Here is a 19316-nt window from a genome sequence, read left to right on the forward strand (position 1 = left end):
CGAAAATCAGCAAGTCTGGCATTTAGTATTTTTCATGTTTATGACATGTACTGTCTGATATTAAATGTTTAGTCCACATAGGCAAATCTTTAAGTTTGGCAAACACCATCAACACCAGGAAGGGTACAGTTTGCCTTTCGAGCCTGTAGAGTGGAATCGTTCAAATTGTCTTGCCAGCAGGCAAACGGATCCAAAGAGGCAGGTGTAGTCTTGGGTTTATTGTAACAATTCACATACAGCAATAAGTTCCACATGCAGCATGCAGTAAAACAGAAACTTAAATGTCATTCACATTGAGGGGCATTTACTAATCTTTTACTATGTAGTCTGGTTTTTACCCTGATTTTTTCTACTTCATTTTTGACTATGTGCGACAAATTTACAAAATTGTTGCACGGTGTTAATAAATTTGGCACACATAGGCAAAAGTGGGAAATTTACTTCATGTAGTAGAAAAAATAGTCTGTTCCTTTTTCCTGCTGTCTGAATAGGTTTGGCTGCTAGGTTTCCTTCTGGATCTTTTGTTTTTGAGTTTTTTTTTAGCTTTTTCACCAAATCTAAATAATTCAATAACTAAATTGTAGTCATGGCTCAGAATAGTGGTAAACGGCGTTTAGTGTGTGTGTGTGTGTTTATTACATTTTTTAACACAGTTTTTTTCTCCCTAAATGTACTTACACTTTTTTTTTTGTTACTTCTTCTACAGATCCGTGTATCCTGTGGACTCCTTCGGATTCGGTGGACTACTTTGACGACCAGCGTTTTTCTTTGCTTGAGTGTTTTTTTGTAATAATTTTTTTTTAAACCTGTTGTGTTTGTTTTATTTTACTTTACTAGACAGGCTTAGTAGTGGAAGCTGTCTTATAGAAATATAGGGGGGACCCTATGTGTTTTTTTAAAATATTTAATTATTTAAAAAAAAAAAAAAACGCATAGTGTCCCCCCAATTTTCATTTTCAGCCAAATACCAACCAAACAGTAACAGCCTGACGTTACCAGGGTGGGCGAGGACCATTGTTACTGGCCCTCCCCAGCCTAAATAACGCCAGCCTGTTACCGCCTAGGCCCAGGAGCGCCATTTTTGACGCTTCAGGCCTGTTGGTACCGGCTCTTCCCGACACCCCTGTGGCGTTGGGTACCGGGGTAATAATAGGGGGTTAGCGCTAGCTGTTTTTGTGGCTAACGCTAAGCCCAGCTTGGTAGTGGACTCCGTCTATAAGACAGCTTCCACTACTAAGCCTGTCTAGTAAAGTAAGGAAAAAACACAACAGGTTTTAAACATTTTTTATTACAAAAAACACTCCCCCACAAGCCCTCGTCAACCATTTTATTAAAATCAAACAAAGAAAAACGCTGGTCATCGAAGTAGTCCACTGAATCTGAAGGAGTCCACAGGATACACGGATCTGAAATGAGAAGAAAAAAAAAATGGGTTAGTACATTTATTATCACCTGCTCACACATCTCCCGCCCCGCACGACTACAACTGCCAGCATGCCCTTACAGTAAAGACATGCTGGGAGTTGGAGTTGTGTGGTGCAGGAGATGTGTGGGCAAGTGACAAACTTGTCCCCTTCCCCCAGCTGCAGGACTACAACTACAATAAGGTGGGGCGGAGGCTGGGCACAGTGTTTCCCAACCTGGGACTTGTAGTTTTGCAACATCTGGAGGCACCCTGGTTGGGAAACACTGTTTTAGGCCAGTGTTTCCCAACCAGGGTGCCTCCAGATGTTGCAAAAATACAACTCCCAGCATGCCTGGACAGCCAAAGGCTGTCCAGGCATGCTGGGAGTTGTAGTCTTGCAACATCTGGAGGCACCCTGGTTGGGAAACAGTTTTAGGGCTTGGGCAACTTACCGGCTTCCGTAGGATCCAGTGCTGCACGACACTGCCGCACGACACTGCCGCCCGACGATCTCCGTCAGCGATCGTCGCTGGAGCCTCGGAAGGGTAAGTGAACATCTTCGCCGGTCCCCTTCAGCTGTTTAGTTTTGCAACAGCTGGAGGACTACAGTTTACAGACCACAAACCAGTGGTCTGCAAACTGTGGCCCTCCAGCTGTTGCAAAACTACAACACCCAGCATGCCCTGACAGCCAAAGCCTTTGGCTCTCAGGGCAGGAGCCCAGGCTGACATTACAGTGTAGCCGCCCGGGCTCCTCATACGGCCTCCCCGCTACCCTCACTTATGGGGACACTGATATCCCCCCCCCCTTGTCTCCTGCCCACGCCACTCAGCTCCTGCTGCTACAAGACTACAACTCCCAGCGTGTCCTCACTATAAGGGCATGCTGGGACTTGTAGTCTTGCAACAGCAGACAGATGGAAGTTGTGTGGCGCTGGCAGGTGAGAGGGGGGGATGTAAATCACTGCAGTGTTCCTGTAGCGAAGTGAGGGTAGCGGGGAGAAAGTATGTCGGAGCCCGGGCGGCAGTAGCTTTTCCTGCTCCATGTTGGAGCTGGAGTAAATTTAGTAAATTTTTCCGGCCGTTGCAACATTTTATTGCGCAACTGCGACTGTGTCAGTTAATAAATACCTGACCACTGCAAGTGAAAAATGCAAACTAGCGTTAATCAAGCGGGAAAAAAATTATGACTTTCTAGCTCTTGCTAGAGAAAGTCGCACAAAAAATAGGGTAGGCGCAATTGCGAAAATTTTGCACCAAAAATAGTCAGAAAAAAATTACTAAACCCCTTAGTAAATGCCCCTCATTGTTTTTTTTTTTATAAACAAACTTTTTGAGTTTCTCACTCAAAACTTGTCACAAACAATCCCAAAGTCAGTCTTTTTGGTGCAGTGTATCAGTTTCAAACATACCCTGGATAAGCTCATATGCTTTAGAGCAACTCCTCTATGCTGCTTTCTGGCAGTGCTCACGCACCTGTAAAATCAGGTTCAGGCCTGCAACACATCAGAACTGGAGCATGGGAGTGACTTAATCTCCAGAACCTTCAGTCACTCTCAAATCCTGGACCCAAACTCCAGCAAAAAGCCTCAGTGATACATACCTCCCCTCCACCATTTTACCAGCTGCTTTTTTACAACCTACTACTATCCAAAGGTGCCAGTAGGTCTTAGCATTAAATAGAACTGGCAGATTCACTTTAGAATGCAAAATGGGTGCATGGGTAATCTGGGTACAACTGATGCACTATTATACAGTAAAATGTCCCTTAGTGGACACCTCCCAATAGAGTCCCATAAGACTTAATGTATTTGCACCCTTCGAATAGGGGACATTCCCAATAGCGGATGAGGACACACCCGAAAGGGTACAATAGGGGACAAAACACTCCCAATAGGGGACAAAACACGCCCAATAGGGGACAACCAGGCTTAGGTGCCAACCCTACCTTGTACACAGGGCCGCCGTCAGGGGGAACAGCCAATACCCCAGTAAGGGGTCCAGGCCCCCACTGCACCCCCTGCACAAGGCCCAGCTCAGAAGCAGAAGACCGCTGTTTAAACAGTGGTCTCCTGCTTCTGTACGTCTGCCAGCCACATCATTCTCCCCTGATCTCCCTGTGCCACTTTATTTCTCCCGTGCCAAATTATCCCCCCCCTTATTACCCCCTGTGCCACATAATTTCCACTTGATCCCCCTCTGTGTTATTTAATTCCCCCTTTATTACCCTCTTTGCAAATTTACCACCCCCTGTGCCATTTATCCCCCCCCCTCTGCCATTTCATTCCCCCTTTATCCCCTGTGCCACTTTATAAAGATGGAGGTGATGAATTTACACAGAGGATAATAAAGAGGGAAAGAAATGGCACAGGTGGATCAAAGGTAATTTATGTGGCACAGGGGTAAGGGGGAGATTCTACTGTAATATTGCTTTTTATCATGTTTTATAGGTAATTAAACTCTGGAGACAGTACAGTATTCGGTCATTTAGAAAGTTTTTGAGTGAAATGATAGCCCTAGGGCTAGGGTGCGCACTAATCTAGAGGTTTCTGACTTCTTTCAGCTGGGTAGAGGGACGAGGCAGGGGTGCCCCATTGTCTCCTCTTTTGTTTACCCTGGCAGTCGAGCCCCTGTCTGCGGCTATCCGAGCATCTACCTGTATTCATGGGGTCCGTAGAGGTTCCTTGGAAGAGAAAGTGTCCATGTATGCAGATGATACTTTGGTTTACTTGGCCGATGTCCATGATTCGCTAGGGGCCCTGTTCACTCTCCTTGATGATTTTGGTTCCTTTTCCTGTTTCAGGGTCAATTGGGCCAAGTCTTCCTTGATGCCGTTTTCTGTGCAGGCAGGCCATGTTCCATCGCTTCCACATGGGTTGCAGGTGGTCTCTCACTTTAACTATTTGGGAGTGGAGGTTTCTGCTTGTGTGAAGGACTATGTTAGGTTAAGTTTGGATCCAGTGTGGTTATCTGTGATAGCTAAACTAAAGGCCTGGTCCCCTCTACGCCTGTCTCTAGCTGGTAGGATTAATATATTTAAAATGATCTATCTTCCTAAGTTTTTATATCTTTTTCATCTTTCCCCTGTGCTTCCCCCTAAGAGATTCTCTACGAGGCTGAGTGGCGCCTTGAGGTCCTTCTATTGGCAGGACAAACATCCGCGACTTGGTCAGGCGCTACTCCATGTGCCCAAACTGAGGGGTGGCTTAGCTGCTCCTAACATGCACAATTATTTTCTAGTGTCTCAACTGGTGTATGCTGCCTGGTGGATTGACTTGGATCTGGCGAACGCTTCTACTGCTCTAGTGGGAGCTCTCATGGGTTTGTATGAAACTCTGACCAATACCCTGTACAGAGGTACCCCTTCTTCCAGGTTGTTGTCCCCTATTAGAACTGTAGCTGAGGTGTGGTCGGTGGTTTCTACATGCTTTCCACTACCGGTATTGTCTCCCAGGGCATCCCTGTGGGGGAATCCTCATTTGGAGCACCTGCAGGAGTTGGAGGCTGCCGGGTTCTGGAGCGCTCATGGAGTCAAATTTGCCATGCATTTGTTTGGGAAGTTTCCTGCTTTCCCTTTATTCCAGGAAATGTGTGACCACTTCTGTCACCCCCGGGGTGCCCAATTCAGGTACTTCCAGTTGAGACATGCGGTGGTGGCACAGTTTGGGTTCTGGGTACTGCTGACCTCACTAAACCTTTGACTCAGGCTTATGCATTACTGCAGTTGGTGGGTCCGGATCCATTTGAATTGGCTTTTGCAAATTTGGCAGAGGATCTTCCCGATTTGATGGTTGATCAATGGAAGGAAGTTGTTAAGACCTATTACCCCTCGGTGGTTAGTGCTAGAGATCTGCTTATTCAGGTATGGTTCATCCTTCGTTTATATTGCACTCTGGCTAGGCTGTCCCTTATGGGTGTCTCTTCTTCAGATCTTTGTTTTCAGTGTCATGCGGATGTGGGCCCTTTGTTTTCAGTGTCTTGACGGACCACTTGGAGTTCCCCTATGTGTTTTCCCCTGTTTGTCTGTTGGGTGTTATTGATGACTTAGCCTCGGGCTCTCATAGGTGCCTACTTATTCGGTTTCTATTGTTCTTTGCAGGGAAAGTTCTGATTATGGCCTGGAAGGATACTTTCCCTCCCCCCATTGCACGGTGGTTCAACAGTTAACAAATATGTACTGCAAATGCCCCAAGAAATTTGACAAAATCTGGATGCCCTGGCTCATGATAGGAGAGTCGGTTGTCCCCCCGGAACAAGTTGGTTCTCCTGGGTAGGATGGTTGTCTCTATCCTGGTCAAGGAAGTGGGGGTTTCTCCGGGAGTGTGGGTGAGTGTGTGTGCTGTCTGTGTCTCTGTTTAGAGTTTTGGTCAGCTGGGGGTGGATCTCCTCGACTGCCTACTTAAATGGTGATGTACTACTGCTCATTTGCTCCTGATTTTTTGGGGGTGGTGGTGGTGGGGGGGGGGGGTCTATCTTAGGCTGTATGTTATTTGATTTCTGTGTTGTTGCAAATTCATAAAAGTTATAAATAAATACTTTTTTACAAAGTTTTGGAGCCTTTTTTTATTCCCCGTGAATGTCCGCTATTTGGAGATTCTGCTGTATTTCTATTTCAAGGCCTGAGAGGGAAGTGCAGGGTGCTGATTGATATCACAACTGCCATGTGTACTTTTACTCTCCACCAGTTTTTCCAAGGTGCTTAAAGGGGTTATCCAGGAAAAAAACCTTTTTTATATATATCAACTGGCTCCAGAAAGTTAAACAGATTTGTAAATTGCTTCTATTAAAAAATCCTATTAATCCTTTCAGTACTTATGAGCTGCTGAAGTTGAGTTGCTCTTTTCTGTCTAAGTGCTCGCTGATGGCACGTGTCTCGGAACCGCCCAGTTTAGAAGCAAATCCCCATAGAAAACACCTTCTACTCTGTGCAGTTCCCAAGAGAAGCAGAGATGTCAGCAGAGAGCACTGTTGCCAGACAGAAAACAACAACTCAACTTCAGCAGCTGATAATTATTGAAAGGATTAAGATTTTTTTATAGAACTAATTTACAAATCTGTTTAACTTTCTGGAGCCAGTTGATATAAAAAAAAATTTTTTTTCTTAGAATACCCCTTTAACCCCTTAAGGACCTTAAGGTCTTTCCGTTTTTGCACTTTCGTTTTTTGCTCCTTGCCTTTAAAAAATCATAACTCTTTCAATTTTGCACCTAAAAATCCATATGATTGCTTATTTTTTGCGCCACCAATTCTACTTTGTAATTACGTCAGTCATTTTGCCCAAAAATCTATGGTGAAACGGAAAAAAAAATCATTGTGTGACAAAATTGAAAAAAAAACACGCCATTTTGTAACTTTTGGGGGCTTCCGTTTCTACGTAGTAAATTTTTCTGTAAAAATGACACCTTATCTTTATTCTGTAGGTCCATTCTGTAGGTCCATTTTTTTATGGGAAAAGGGGGGTGATTCAAACTTTTAATAGGGGAGGGGTTAAATGATCTTTATTTCACATTTTTTTTGCAGTGTTATAGCTCCCATAGGGACCTATAACACTGCACACACTGATCTTTCACATTGATCACTGGTTTCTCATAAGAAACCAGTGATTGATGATTCTGCCGCTTGACTGCTCATGCCTGGATCTCAGGCACTGAGCAGTCATTTGGCGATCGGACAGCGAGGAGGCAGGTAGGGACCCTCCTGCTGTCTTGTCAGCTGTTCGGGATGCCGCGATTTCGCCGCGGCTATCCCGAACAGCCCACTAAGCTAACCGGCAGTTTTTACTTTCACTTTTAGCCGCGTGGCTCAGCTTTGAGCCTTCGGCTAAAGGGTTAATAGCGCGCAGCGATCAGTGCCGCGCACTATTAGCGGGCGGGTCCCGGCTTCACTATGACGCCGGGCCCGCCGTAATATGATGCGGGCTCACCGTGGGACCCCGCGTTATATCACGGGAGCGGGACCAAGGACGTACTCATACGTCCTTGGTCCTTAAGGGGTTAACCCCTTAAGGATGCAGCCCTTTTTGACCTTAAGGACTGAGCCCTTTTTCGCAATTCTGACCACCGTCGCTTTATGAATTAATAACGCAAAAACGCTTTTACAGAATATTCTGATTCTGAGATTGTTTTTTCGTGACATATTCTACTTTATTTTGGTGGTAAATTTTCGGCGCTACTTGCATCCTTTTTGGGTGAAAAATCCCAAAATTTCATGAAAATTTTGCATTTTTCTAACTTTGAAGCTCTCTACTTGTAAGGAAAATAGATATTCACAATAAATGTTATTTTTCTTCACAAATGCAATATGTCCACTTTATGTTGGCATCATAAAATGGACATATTTTTGCTTTTTGAAAAAATTAGAGCGCTTCAAAGTAGAGCAGCAATTTTCAAAAAGAGTTGTAGAGAGTTGTAGTTTGGCAACATCTGGAGGGCTACCGTTTGGGCACCACTGTAACAGTGGTCTCCAAACTGTGACCCTCCAGATGTTGCAAAACTACAACTCCCAGCATGCCCAGACAGCTTTTGGCTGTCTGGGCATGCTGGGAGTTGCAGTTTGGCCTTCCTAGTGGTTGCCACAGTATAGATCGTTTTACCTTCACCCCTGAGCTGCCATTGGTCAGAACTCCGTTATGCTAATGGCAGGGGATAGGAGGAGATCGCAGCTCTGCGACCTCACTCCTATCCCTTAGGCTGATCGGAGCTGTCGCTGACAACTCCGATCAGCCCTATTTTCCGGGTGATCGGGTCACCAGAGACCCGGTCAGCCCGGAATTGGAGAAAATCGCATGTCTGAATTGACATGCGATTTTCTCCGATCGCTGACATGGGGGGGTCTCAGGACCACCCTGGGCGATGTGCCGGGATGCCTGCTGAATGATGTCAGCAGGCTTCCCCATCCAGTCCCCAACCGGCTAGCGGCGGGGACCGGAATCCCCACGGGCGTATCCATACGCCCTCAGTCCTTAAGGACTTGGGATGCAAAAAAACTTTTTTATATATATATATATATATATATATATATATATATCAACTGGCTTCAGAAAGTTAAACAGATTTGTAAATTACTTCTATTAAAAAATCTTAATCCTTTCAGTACTTATGAGCTTCTGAAGTTAAGGTTGTTCTTTTCTGTCTAAATCCTCTCTGATGACACCTGTCTCGGGAAACGCCCAGTTTAGAAGAAAATCCCCATAGCAAACCTCTTCCAAACTGGGCGTTTCCAGAGACAGGTGTAATCAGAGAGGATTTAGACAGAAAAGAACAACCTTAACTTCAGACGCTCATAAGTACTGAAAGGATTAAGATTTTTTAATAGAAGTAATTTACAAATCTGTTTAACTTTCTGGAGCCAGCTGATATATATAAAAAAGTTTTTTCCTGGAATACCCCTTTAAAGTTTATTGTTGTTTCAGTTGCTAATAAAGGGGAGGTAATAGATTTACACAGATATGAATGAAAAAAAACTGAGAAAAAATTTACTTTCATGTACTTGAGGCAGTATTAAATTTTTTTTCTGTTTATAGAAAATCTATTTCACAGTGTTACAATAAAGTGCTCTGCCAATCCTATTACATTCTTAGACTCAAAAATAGTACACTGCTGAATAGTTTTGGCTAACTGCTTAAAATGCTCCTTTCACACAATGCTATTCAATAGTATTATTTTGCGGATGCATTACTTAATAAGACATTTCTGGCCTTACTGTGTATTACAAGCATCATATCTTTTACTGGGCATGGAATGGTTTTTTAACTTGGTGTTTCAGAAAGTGTGAGACCAGATATATTATGAGATTAGGTAAAAGACTTTGCAAGTTGACTTAAGCTTTTCCAGGATATTCGATCCAAGGGGCAGTGTGAAGTTTGTCACACCTATTTCTGAAAACATGCAGAGCTTTAGCAGAGCATGTAGCCAAAGAAAAAGTCATAGATCAACTCACCGTGTCTTCATGTAGCACCAAGCACTGGTAATTTAGTCCCACGGATGCATTAATAACTGTGAGATGCTTGTACTTATGAATTTCATTCAGAGATAGTTTTTTCGTGACATATTCTACTTTATGTTAGTGGTAAATTTTCGTTGATACTTGCATCATTTCTTGGTGAAAAATTTGAAAATTTAGGATTTTTATAACTTTGAAGCTCTCTGCTTGTAAGGAAAATAGACATACCAAATAAATTATATATTGATTCGCATATACAATATGTCTACTATATGTTGGCATCATAAAGTTGACATGTTTTTACTTTTTGAAGACATCAGAGGGCTTCAAAGTTCAGCAGCAATTTTCCAATTTTTCAAGTAAATTTCAAAATCTGAATTTTTCAGGGACCAGTTCAGTTTTTAAGTGAATTTGAGGGTCTTTATGTTAGAAATACCCTATAATGGACCCCATTATGAAAACTGCACCCCTCAACGTATTCAAAATGACATTCATAAAGTTTGCTAACCCTTTAGGTGATTCACAGGAATAGCAGAAAAGTGGAGGCAAAAATTCAAAATCTTAGTTTTTTACACTAACATGTTCTTGTAGACCCATATTTTTTTTTAAGAAGGGGTAAAAGGAGAAAAGCCCCCCAAAATGTGTAACCCAATTTCTCTCAAGTAAGGAAATACCTCATATGTGGATGTAAAGTGCTTTGTGGGTGCACTAGAGGGCTCAGAAGAGAAGGAGTGACTGGGATTTTGGAGAGCGAATTTTGCTGAAATTGTTTTTGGGGGGCATGTCACATTTAGGAAGCCTATATGGTGCCAGAACAGCAAAAAAAAAAAAAACATGGCAAACTGTTTGGGAAACTACACCCCTCAAGGCATGTAACAAGGGGTCCAGTGAGCCTTAACACCTCACAGGTGGTTGACGAATTTTCAATAAAGTTGGACATGAAAATAAATTTTTTTATTTTTTTCACTAAAATGCCGATGTTACCCCAAATTTTTTATTTTCACAAGGGGTAATAGGTCAAAATATCTCCCAAAATTTTAAACCCCATTTCTCTCGAGTAAGGAAATACCTCATATGTGGATGTAAAGTGATCTGCGGGTGCACTAGAGGGCTGAGAAGAGAAGGAGCGATATTGGGCTTTTGGAAAGCAAATTTTGCTGAAATGGTTTTTGCGGGGCATGTCTCATTTAGGAAGCCCCCATGGTGCCAGAACAGCGAAAAATACCCCACATGGCATACTATTTGGGAAACTACACCCCTCGAGGAACATAACAAGCGGTACAGTGAGCCTTAACACCCCCACAGGTGTTTGACAATTTTGTGTTGAAGTTGGACTTGAAAATGAAAAATTTAAATTTTTTTTACTAAAATGCTGATGTCACCCCAAATGTTTCATTTTCACAAGCAGTAATAGGGGAAAATGTCCCCAAAATGTAAAACCCCATTTCTCTCGAGTAAGGAAATACCTCATATGTGGATGTAAAGTGATCTGTGAGGGCACTAGAGGGCTCAGAAGGGAAGGAGCGACATTGGGCTTTTGGAAAGTGAATTTTGGTGAAATGGTTTTTGGGGGACATGTCACATTTAGGATGCCCCCATGGTGCCAGAACAGCAAAAAATACCCCACATGGAACACTATTTGGGAAACTACCCCCTCAAGGAACGTAACAAGGGGTGTAGTGAGCATTTACACCCCACTGGCGTTTGACAGATCTTTGTAACAGTGGGCTGTGCAAATGAAAAATTACATTCTTTATTTTCACGGACCACTGTTTCAAAAATCTGTCAGTCACCTGTGGGGTGTAAATGCTCCCTATACCCCTTGTTACGTTCCGTAAGGGGTGTAGTTTCCAGAATGGGGTCACATGTGGGCATTTATTTTGCGTTTATGTCAGAACCGCTGTAACCAGCAGCAACCCCTGTGCAAATCACCAGTTTAGGCCTCAAATGTACATGGAGCTCTCTCACTTCTGAGCCTTGTTGGGCGCCCGCAGAGCATTTTACGTCCACATATGGGGTATTTCCCTACTTGGGAGAAATTGTGTAACAAATTTTGGGTGTCTTTTTCTCCTTTTATTAAAATGTAAAGAATGGGGCACCACCAGCATATTAGAGTAAAAAAAATTTTTTTTACACTAACATGCTTGTGTAGACCTCAACCTTTTCATAAGGGGTAAAAGGAGAAAAAGCCCCCCAAAATTTGTAGTGCAATTTCTCCCAAGTATGAACATACCCCATATGTGGCCCTAAGCTGTTGCCTTGAAATACGACAGGGCTCTGAAGTGAGAGAGCGCCATGCGCATTTGAGGCCTAAATTTTCATAGGGGTGTACCTGAATGCAAGCGGTACACGCCTCCTCCACTAAAAATACTGTACGCCAGTTTTCCCCAAACAGGGTGCCTCCAGCTGTTGCAAAACTCCCAACATGTCTGGACAGTCAATGGCTGTCCGGCAATACTGGGAGTTATTTTGCAACAGCTGGAGGCTCTTTTTGGAAAAACTGGCATACAAGATGTTTTTTATTTTTATTGGGGAGGGGGGGCAACATTTTAAGGGTGTAGTGTATATGCAGTGTTTTACTCTTTATTTAGGGTAAGTGAAGTGTAGTGTAGTGTTTTTAGGGTACATTCACATAGGCAGAGATTTACAGTGAGTTTCCCGCAGCAGCCAGAAGCGGGAAACTTGCTGTGAACCCGCCCACATGAATGTACCCTGTACAGTCACGTGGGTGAGGGGGTGGGGGGCAAAACTACAACTCCCAGCTTGCACTGACAGACCATGCATGCTGGGAGTTGTAGTTATGCAACAGCTAGAGGCACAAAGGTTGTGAAACACTGCAATACTACAACTCCCAGCATGCCCAGACAGCCAAAAGGCATGTTGGGAGTTGTACTAATGCAACAACTGGAGGAGAACAGTTTGGAGACCACTGTGTAGTGGTCTCAAAACTGTAGCCCTACAGATGTTGCAAGACTTCAACTCCAAACATGCCCAGACTGCCCAGACATGCTGGGAGTTGTAGTTTGCCAACATCTGAAGGGCCAAATGTTGCCGAACTGCAACTCCCAGCATGCCTGGACAGTCTTGGCATGCTTTGAATTGACATCTGGAGCGCTACAGTTTGGACACCACTGTATAGTGGTCTCCAAACAGTGCCCTTCCAGATGTTGCAAAAATACAACACCCAGCATGCCCAGACTTGTCCAAGCATGCTGGGAGTTGTAGTTCTGCAACATCTGAAGGGCCAGATGTTACAGAACTACAACTTCCAGCATGCCTGGACAGTCTGGGCATGCTGAGAGTTGTAGTTTTGCAACATCTGGAAGGACAGTGGTCTCCAAACTGTGGCCCTCCAGATGTTGCAAAACTACAACTCCCAACAAGTTTTGAAACTCCCAGATACAGCAGTGAAGATCACTTTACGGCAATCTTCACAGCTGTATCTAGGAAGCCGCTGCCGCCTCCACCTCCTCTTGCCTGCACCTCCTGTCAGCCGGTCCCTGGTCCTCGGTCGCCACATGAGCCCAGGTAACCGGCGGTCCCCGCTACGGCCCCCTCACTTCGACGCCATCTTCCCCTGCTCTGCCCCGACATCCAGGGGCGGGCAGAGCAGGGGAAATGAATGTTCCCCCCGCCCCTGCCCTGTGATTCACCGATAGCAGGGGATAGGAGGAGGTAACACACTGCCACCTCGCTCCTATTCTCTAGGATGATCGGGGCTGTCTCTGACAGCTCCGATAATTTCTGTTTTCTGGGCTATCGGGTCATCAGAGACCTGATCAGCCCGGAAAAGTCACAAATCGCCGATCTGAATTGATCTCAGGACCTACCCAGGCATTTGCACGGGATGCCTGCTGAATGATTTCAGCAGGCATTCCGTTTCGATCCCCGTCCTGCTAGCGGGGATCGAAATTCCCACGGGCGTACAGGTACGCCCTTGGTCCTTAAGTACCAGGATCCATACGCTTGTGGTCCTCAACAGATTAACCCCTTAAGGACCAACGTTTTTTGCACATCTGACCACTGTCACTTTAAGCATTAATAACTCTGGGATGCTTTAACTTTTCAGTCTGATTCCGAGACAGTTTTTTTTTTTTTTTGTGACATATTCTTCTTTATGATAGTGGTAAATTTTCTTCGATACAGTGGTCCCTCGAGTTACGATGGCCCCCAAAGTATTCAAAATAACATTCAGAAAGCGTGTTAACCCTTTAGGTTTTTCACAGGAATAGCTGCAAGGTGAAGGAGAAAATTCAAAATCTTCATATTTTTTACACTCGCATGTTCTTGTAGACCCAGTTTTTAAAATTTTACAAGGGGTAAAAGGAGAAAAAGCACCACAAAATTTGTAACCCAATTTCTCTTGAGTAAGGAAATGCCTCATATGTGTATGCGAAGTGTTCGGCGAGCACAGTAGAGGGCTTAGAAGGGAAGGAGCGACAATTATATTTTGGTGAGTGGATTTTGCTGAAATGTTTTTTGGTTTTTTTTGGGGGTGGGGGGGCATGTCACATTTTGGAAGCCCCTATTGTGCCAGAACAGCAAAAAAAAAATAATTTAAATAAACACATGGCATACTATTTTGGAAACTACACCCCTCAAGGCATGTAACAAGGGGTCCAGTGAGCCTTAAAGGGGTACTCCGGTGAAAACCTTTTTTCTTTAAATCAACTGGTGCCAGAAAGTTAAACATATTTGTAAATTACTTCTATTAAAAAATCTTAATCCTTCCAGTACTTATTAGCTGCTGAATGCTACAGAGGAAATTCCTTTCTTTTTGGAACATCACGAGCACAGTACTCTCTGCTGACATCTCTGTCCATTTTAGCAACCGTGCATAGCAGATGTATGTAAGGGCAGCATGGTGGCTTAGTAGTTAGCACTGCTTGCAGTGCTGGGGCCTTGAGTTCAAATCCCACTAAGGACAACTTAATAAAGACTTATTATTATTATTATAATAATGTCAGCAGATAGCACTGTGCTTGTGATGTCATCAGAGAGCATTCCAAAAAGAAAATAATTTCCTCTGTAGTATTCAGCAGCTAATAAGTACAGGAAGGATTAAGATTGTTTAATAGAATTAATGTCAAAATCTGTTTATCTTTCCGGAGCCAGTTGATTTAAAAGAAAAAAAAACTTTAACACCCCACAGGTGTTTGACAACTTTTCATTAAAGTCGGATGTGTAAATGAAAAAAAAATGTTTTCACTAGTGCAGTTTTTCTCCCCAAATGTACAATTTTTACAAAGGATAATGGGAGAAAATGCCACCCAAAATGTGTAACCCCATGGAAATACCACATGTTAGGACGTAAAATGCTCTGTGGGTGAACTACAATGCTCTGAAGAGAAGGAGTCACATTTGAGTTTTGGAAAGGAAATTTTGCTGAAATGTTTTTTGGGGGGCATGTCGCATTTAGGAAGCCCCTATGATGCCAGAGCAGCAAAAAAAAATAAAATATGGCCTAATATTTTGGAAACTACACCCCTCAAGGAACGTAACAAGGGGTACAGTGAGCCTTAAAGGGGTTATCCAGGAAAAAACTTTTTTTTATATATCAACTGGCTCCAGAAAGTTAAACAGATTTGTAAATTACTTCTATTAAAAAAATCTTAATCCTTTCAGTACTTATGAACTTCTGAAGTTAAGGTTGTTCTTTTCTGTGCTTTCTGATGACACGTGTCTCGGGAACCGCCCAGTTTGGAAGAGGTTTGCTATGGGGATTTGCTTCTAAACTGGTTGTTTCCCGAGACAGGTGTCATCAGAGAGCACTTAGACAGAAAAGAACAACCTTAACTTCAGAAGCTCGTAAGTACTGAAGGGATTAAGATTTTTTAATAGAAGTAATTCACAAATCTGTTTAACTTTCTGGAGCCAGTTGATATATTAAAAAAAGTTTTTTTTCCTGGATAACCACTTTAGTACCCCACAGGTGTTTGTCAACTTTTTGTTAGTCGGATTTGTAAATGAAAATAATTTTTTTTCACTAAAATGCTGGGTTTTCCCCCAATTTTACATTTTTACAAGGGGTAATAGGAGAAAATGCATCCCAAAATGTGTAACCCCATTTCTTCTGAGTATGGAAATACCCCATGTGTGGACGTCAAGTGCTCTGCTGGCGCACTACAATGCTCAGAAGAGAAGGAGCACCATTGAGCTTTTGTAGAGAGATTTTGTTTGGGAAGGAAGTCAGGGGCCATGTGCATTTACAAAGTCCCCCGTGGTGCCAGAACAGTGGACCCCCTCACATGTGACTTCATTTTGAAAACTACACCCCTCACAGAATTTAATAAGGGGTGCAGTGAGCATTTACACCCCCACTGGTGTTTGACAAATCTTTGGAACAGTGGGCTGTGCAAAGGAAAAATGTAACTTTTCATTTTCCAAAAATCTCTCAGACACCTGTGGGGCGTAAATGCTCATTGCACCCCTTATTTTATTTCATAAAAGGTGTAGTTTCCAAAATTAGATCACATGTGGGGGGGGGTCCATTGTTCTGGCACTTTGGGGGCTTTGTAAACACACGTGGCCTTCAATTCCAGACAAATTTTCTCTCCAAAAGCCCAATGGCGCTCCTTCTCTTCTGAGCATTGTAGTTCGCCCCCAGAGTACTTTACATCCACATGTGGAGTATGTTCTTACTCAAATGAAATGGGGTTACAACTTTTGGAGGATTTTTTTCCTATTTTCCCTTGTGAAAATGAAAAATTTAGGGTAACACCAGCATTTTAGTGAAAAAAAAATGTTTCTTCATTTTCCTATCCAACTTTAACAAAAATTTGTCAAACACCTGTGTGGTGTTAAGGCTCACTATACCCCTTGTTACTTTCCGTGAGGGGTGTAGTTTCCAAAATGGGGTCACACGTGGGTATTTTTATTTTTTTGTGTTTATGTCGGAACCGCTGTAAAATCAGCCACCCCTGTGCAAATCACCAATTTAGGCCTTCACTGTACATAGTGCACTCTCACTCCGGAACCTTGTTGTGTGTCCGCAGAGCATTTTACGCCCACATATGGGGTATTTCCGTACTTGTGTTACAAATTTTTGGGGTCTTTTTTTCCTTTTACCTCTTGTGAACATTAAAAGTATCGGGCAAAACCAGTATGTTAGTGTACATTTTTTATTTTTATTTTTTTTACACTAACAGGCTTGTGTAGACCCCAACTTTACCTTTTCATAAGGGTTAAAAGGAGAAAAAGCCCCCCAAAATTTTTTAGGCAATTTCTCCCGAGTATGGAAATACCCCATATGTGGCCCTAAACTGTTGCCTTGAAATACGACAGGGCTCCGAAGGGAAAGAGCGCCATGCGCATTTGAGGCCTTAATTAGTGTTTTTAGGGTACATTCACAGAGGCGGGTTCACAGCGAGTTTCCCACTGGGAGTTTTAGCTGCAGCAGAAAATTTGCTTCATTTCAAACTTGCAGCGAGAAACTCTCTGTAAACCCCCGCCCGTGTGAATGTACCCTGTACATTCACATAGGAGGGGGCAAACCTTCAGCTGTTGCAAAACTACAACTCCCAGCATGCCCTTTGTCTGTCAGTGCATACTGGGGGTTGTAGTTATGCAACAGCTGGAGGCACACTGGTTGCAAAACACAGAGTTTGTTACTTAACTCAAAGTTTCGCAACCAGTATGCCTCCAACTGTTACAAAAGTACAACTTCTGGGGGTTGTAGTTTGCAACAGCTGGAGGCACACTGGTTGCAAAACACTGAGTTAGGTAACAAACTCTTAGTGTTGAGCAACCAGTGTGCCTTCAGCTCTTGCAAAAACTACAACTCTCAGCATGCAGTGACAGCTGAAGGGTATGCTGGGACTTGTAGTTATGCAACAGCTAGAGGAATACTACTACGACTACCAACATGCCCTTTGGCTGTCCATGCATGCTGGGGGTTATAGTTATGCAACAGCTAGAGGCACACTGGTTGCAAAACACAGAGTTTGTTACTTAACTCAGTATTTCCCAACCTGTGTGCCTCCAGCTGTTGCAAAACTACAACTCCCAGCATGCATGGTCTCTTAGTGCATGCTGGTAGTTATAGTTTTGCAACAGCTGGAGGCACACGGGTTGGGAAACACTGAATTAGGAAACAGACAATGTTTTCCAACCAGTGTGCCTCCAGTTTTTGCTAAACTACAGCACCCAGCATGCCCAGACAGCCGAAGGGCATGTTGGGAGTTGTAGTTATTCAACAACTGGAGAAGAACTGTGTAGTGGTGTCCAAACTGTAGCCCTCCATATGTTGCAAAACTAAAATTCCCAGCATGCTGAGACTGTCCAGGCATGCTTGAAGTTGTTGTTCTGCAACATCTGAAGGGCCAGATGTTACAGAACTACAACTCCCAGCATGCCTTGGCAACCTGGGCATGCTTGGAGTTGTAGTTTTGCAACATCTAGAGGGCTACAGGTTGGGCACCACTAACTCCCAGCATGCCCAGACAGCCTTTGGCTGTCTGGGCATGCTGGGAGTTGTAGTTTGGCAACTCCTAGAAGGCAACAGTGAAGATTACTTACCATTGATCTTCATTGCTGCCTCCTTCGCTGATTCCGCCGCCGCCTCCTTTCTGTCGCCGATCCCGCTGCTGTCTGCCACCAGTCCCGCCGCGATCGCTGGTCTCATGCTGTACTGAAGTGCTCTGACACCCGCCGCCAACTTCACCCCGCTCTGCCCAGAGATCCAGGGGTGGGCAGAGTGGGGATTTCAACTTTAACCCCTCCACCCCCAACTGCCATTGGTCGGTCAGTCCTAACCGACCAATGGTAGGGGATAGGAGGAGTTGGCACGCCACCTCGCTCCTATTTTTCAGAATGGTCGGAGCTGTCTCTGACAGCTCCGATCATCCCTATTTTACGGCCAATCTGGTCATCAGAGACCCAATCAGCCCGGAATCGCTGCAAATCGCCCATCTGAATTTATCGCCGATACCCCCCCCCTAGGCGTTGTCACGGGATGCCTGCTGAATGTTTTCAGCAGGCATCCCAGTCCAGTTACTGCCTGGCGAGCGGCGGGGACCGGAAATACTCAGGGTGTACAGGTACGGCCTGAGTCCTTAAGGACTCGGGGATGGGGGCGTACCCATACGCCCTGAGTCCTTAACCCCTTAACGACGAAGGACGTATGTCCCCGCGTCATATCGGGTCGGTCCCGGCGGCTATCAACAGCCGGGACCCGCGGCTAATACAGGACATCACCAATCGCGGTGATGCCCTGTATTAACCCTTCAGACGCAGCGATCAAAGCTGACCGCCGCGTCTGAAGTGAAAGTAACCCGGCTGCTCAATCGGGCTGTTTGGGACCGCCGTGGTAAAATCGCGGCGTCCCGAACAGCTTACAGGACACTGGGAGGGCCCTTACCTGCCTCCTCGGTGTCCGACCGACGAATGACTGCTCCGTGCCTGAGATCCAGGCAGGAGCATTCAAGCGCCGATAACACTGATCACAGGCATGTTTATACAGAAGAAAATCTTTATTTTTTTAATTTCTTTTTTGTGTTGTCCACAGTGCTCTCTTCTGACATCTGATGCCCATATCAGGAACTGTTCAAATCAGGAGAAAATCCCCATAGCATACCTATGCTGCTCTGGACAGTTCCTGACACGGACTGAGGTGTCAGCAGAGAGCACTGCAAGTAAACAATTTCCTCTGTAGCATACAACTGCTAAAAAGTACCAAAAGGATTAAGATTTTTTAATAGAAGTAATTTACAAATCTGTTTAACTTTCTGGCACCAGTTCATTAAAAAACAAAAAAGTTTTCCACCGGAGTACCCCTTTAACCCCTTAAGGACCAGGCCATTTTACACCTTAGGACCAGAGCGTTTTTTGAACATCTGACCACTGTCACTTTAAGCATTAATAACTCTAAGACGCTTTTACCTATCATTCTGATTCTGAGATTGTTTTTTCGTGACATATTCTACTTTCTGTTATTGGTAAAATTTTGTCGATACTTGCATCGTTTCTTAGTG

General features: G+C 44.0%; 1 protein-coding gene across 2 annotated transcripts in view; it reads left to right on the forward strand.

Moving 5' to 3' along the window:
* PCBD2 (pterin-4 alpha-carbinolamine dehydratase 2) overlaps positions 1-19316 on the forward strand; it is a 569567-nt gene that overhangs the window by 374275 nt on the left and 175976 nt on the right. The window lies entirely within an intron of this gene.

The sequence above is a fragment of the Hyla sarda genome, chromosome 4 (assembly GCF_029499605.1).
Source record: "Hyla sarda isolate aHylSar1 chromosome 4, aHylSar1.hap1, whole genome shotgun sequence".
NCBI lineage: Eukaryota > Metazoa > Chordata > Amphibia > Anura > Hylidae > Hyla > Hyla sarda.